The sequence below is a fragment of the Anser brachyrhynchus genome, assembly GCF_964034855.1.
Source record: "Anser brachyrhynchus genome assembly, chromosome: 3".
In the NCBI taxonomy this organism is placed as follows: Eukaryota; Metazoa; Chordata; class Aves; order Anseriformes; family Anatidae; genus Anser; species Anser brachyrhynchus.
Window position 1 is genome coordinate 48,143,093 of NC_137696.1, and position 4,243 is coordinate 48,147,335.

The window sequence follows — 4,243 nt, forward strand, 5'->3', positions numbered from 1 at the left end:
GGGAGAGATGGGGGGGGGGGGGCCGGCGCACGGCGAAATGGCGGCCGGGCTGCGCGGCGTACCCGGGGCGGGTGGCTCAGGGTCGAGGCGGTGGCCCGAGCCCTCTGCCCCGCGGGTCTGGTCGGGGTCCAACACGAGAAACCGCCGGCTGCCCCTCGGGGTCACCGTCTGCCCGACCCCGTGCTGTGGTGTCCGCGTGAATTTACCCCATGAATCCTTCCAGGTCTCATCCTGTGCTTGGTCTAGGGGCTACGGGACCCATACAAAGAAGCCTCCATTCTTTGTTACTGCATACTGCTGCCCCTCGGGGTCACCGACTGCCGGACCCCGTGCTTGGAGCAGGAGCTGTGGTGTCTGTATGAATTTATCCCATGAATCCTTATGGGTCTAATCCCATGCTTGGACCTTTGTATGGGATCCATATAAAGAAGCCTCCATTCTCTCACTTTTTTAAATATATACTACTGCACAGAGTACACACCATTTCCCAATAACACAGCTGCCCTTAACCCTGCGTTAAAGAAACTGGGTCACTAGGGACCTGTTTTCCTATGGTCCCACATTACTGAGCATGCTGCCCCACGTGCCCCATCTTCCCATCCAGTCCAGCCGGCACTTCACCATTTCGAGTCAAACTCTGTCAATTTTTAGCGCTGACTTGCAAGACTCGTGTAGCAAAACCAGCGTTTGAACCGCTACAAGCCTGCATGTAGGTGAAGCGACATTGAAGGTTCAGGTGTGAACGCAGCCCTTGGCTACCACGAGTGACACAGCGAACCCCGCTGTACCGGGGGACGTTTCAGGACCAGGACGCCCAGAGATCCACCACCCCTGGGCTAAACCAGCTCTGCGGGACCGGTGCCCTCACACTGCGCCCCTCCATAACGCCTCCCTTCGAGGCCCCCCGGAGCAGCCTCGCCTTTAAGCGCCACCCCACGGGTGCTCTCCGGCCCGAGGTGCCCCATGCAGGGCCCGGCCGGTGTGCGGGGGGGAGGCTCTTTTTCACGCCTCTCCCCCCCGGCGACTGCCCTGGGGACTTTCGTGGCGCTCGAAGCCTGCCCGCGGAGCCGAGGCGAGACCAATCGATCCCGCGGGCGAGGAGCGGAGCGGGGCGGGCCGGGGCGGGGCCGGGGCCGGGCCGGGACCCGCCTTGTGGCGGCCCGGCCTGGGCGGGAAGCGGCCGGTGGCTGCCTGGAGCCCTGCTGCCGTGAGGGGGGAAACCTTGAGCCGTATTGAAGCAGTACGAAAGCAAAAATAAAACATTCAGATCCCTCAATACCTACTCTTTTGCAGAGCCAGCTGAAGGCAAACGCAGTAGAGCGTTACATTACAACTTGTTTTAGGCTTTGGTTCTGTGAAGAATAAAAAAAAAAAGTGTTATAAAACACAACAACCCCCAAACTCGCAGATGGTTACCCAGTCATCCTAAGCGGTCATGAAATATTTGCACTAGTGGAGTTGCCAGGAGGGAAGAGGGTGCCTAAAATTCTGGCTATTCTTTTCCAGTTTGTTTGCCACATGCAGATTGCTCTGCTGTTGCCTTAAGCAAAAATGGCAAAAGCACCAGCAGTGCAGCACATAAGTCTCCAGCTAAGCTGCTCACCAACACAAAAATGAGCAAAAGCTGTGCAAACATGCCTTGGTTCAACTCCAGCCATGGACTGAAGTTGTGATGTATTAACCTAAAAAAACTACAAAGTCACATGTGCGCTCACAACTCCAAACCTCGGGATGTCAGAGCTAATAGCTTGGGGTTGGCTGTTTGTTTTTGAACTATGTGCAGCTCAGGAAGGATTTGTGCTAGTCCTAAAGGACAAATTATCAGTAAGATGAGCTTTGCTGTGCTCTTCTGGATGCCAGGCCATCCTCAACACGCAGTCAGCACTAACTTTTGTCTGGGGTTGTCTTACAGTTCCCAGCAGTAAGCACACATCAGTTTCTGCACTTACCTTTACCCTCTCCATGACCTGGGAAGTATCATTAGTTATAACAAAGCCAGGTCCTGGGCTGGCCAAAGGCAGACATCAGAGGCTGTGATTATGGACACGGAGAATATGGAACAAACCACCCCTACTCACGCTGTGGAGGGGGTGCAGTGGGAGGAGGAACAACCTTCTTTCTCTGCTTCCTCAGAAGCTGAAGAGACCTGCTTCTCTTCACCTCCAGCAATCGATTCGTCTGTGTTTTATCATGAAGGTCTCACAGGAAGGTTGTTTAAAAATAATAAAAGAGGAAATGGAGATTCTCCCTTAAAGATTTTTGCTTTCCAAGGTGGACAGGTACTATCACTACTGCCCAGGGCCCCAGAGTAACTGGTGTAAGTAATAAGAGTAATCTAGCAGCCTTGTTTCCCTTATTGTCTACCTACCCCTCCTCTACTGACCACTTATAGGACCATCCTGAGACTCGTGTGTCTCGTGCTTCAGTGGGAGCACTGTTGTGCCGCTGAGCAGAAGCAGCAATCGCCATGGCCCTGTCTAGGCAGCCTGCTTGCTTAAGTCCGATGTGGCACCTTCCAAATTAAGGGGTGTGGGGACGTGGGATATCCCCCAAATATCCCAAAGAATATCACAAAAATCAAAGGCTTCCTTCAGATGGAAACAGGTATGTTACCACTTAACTGTGCTAAACTATTTTAAGCCACAGTAAAAAAAAAAAAAATAAAAAAATCCCTCTACCCTTTGGTGAGGGTAGAGGGATTCAGGGTTTCTTCCTTCCACCAGAGAAGCACTGCCCATAGGCCTGGGGCTGTTGTGTCTGGGGAGGAGACCAGCTGGGGTCAGGGGGTCTCATGCTGGGCTCTCCTCCACAACGCGGAGTTTCCCAGGGACAGGTTGGCCCTAAAATTTGAGACCTGAGGGGGAAAAGCACACAGAGAGAAGAGAGTCAGGCTCTCCCTTCCATACATGCCAAATCTTGACAGCGATTCCAAAAAGATCACACAGCACTGTGAAAGAATGAGGAAGAATTGCCCATCAACTAACTGAAAGACAGGGTAAATTCACCCTTTTAAAATTATTTCTATTTTTATTTATTAATCCTGTGGCAAATTGACAATGCAAACTCCTACAACTCACTATGCTGACCCCTATTGCTCTTTGGAACCGGGGTAACCAATATGCTTATACAGTACCGAACACCATAAAGTCCTATTCTTAGCTGATGCCTCAGCTGATGCTAAAAGTAGTTTTGTTATCAGGCCTGTCATCAGAGGATCGTGACTTCACAGAAGATTACAAACCTACACAAAGAGGAGACAACTCTATCCTAAACTGAACTGTGAAGAGCTGAACTAGACAAGAAATCAGGGCTGCTGATAAAGAAAGCAAGTCTTCCTCCTTTTCTAGACCTCAGCTTAATGCAGCTGACCCCTTCTCCTGTTTGAAAACAGGATGCATGTTTTAGTTACAGGGTAACACCTATGATAATCAAGTTATTGAAATAGCTTCTACAGCTGCCTTGTTCAAGAATTTCACAGTCCCGAGAGAACATTTCTGCAGGAAGACAGATGCAGTGGATAACATGGTGTCTTAAACTGGGCACTTAATAGAGAATATACCATCTTCTCTGTGTAGCTGCTGCTGAATACTGCTGCATAATAGCATCCAGGAAACAGAAACCCAAATGCAATCTTAAAATTGTTAAATAAAAAAAAAAAATCAGTCCTGAGACAATTTTGTACTTGAAATACACTGAGCTTGGTGAGCATTGTTGAGTTATTTCAGTCAGTTCTGGCTCCTATCCAGTACTTAAAAAAAAATAATATATAAATCATAGCTAACGTGCAGCATGATGGGATAGTCTTTGGCTAGGGACATTCAGGCAGTTAATTTAACTGTCACATTGGTGTCTTGTAATGGTACAGTTTTAGACCCTGGCTCAGTGCTGGCAACAAGACACCGCTCACAAGGAAGGCCATTTCAGGATTTAGTTGAAGAACATACTGAGCCTGGAGGACTAGCAGTCAGCAGCAGTTAAAAAACAAGGTTAGCAGAATTGCCCAGAGTCCTCTTGATTTTTCTTGGCAAACCCAAAGGTTCTGTTAATGGAAATATCGCTTCTGTAAAATGTTCTTAGACTTACAGGACATTTGCAGGAGACAGCTTTTTAACAAAAGAACCTGAATGGGGAGAAATATGAACTCCACTGCCAGGGGAGAGAAAACTCAGACAGGTGAGGCAGGACGCTAATCAGGAGAAGCAAGTGTAAGAAGTAGGAAGGGCAACTCTAAGATAGACCCGTG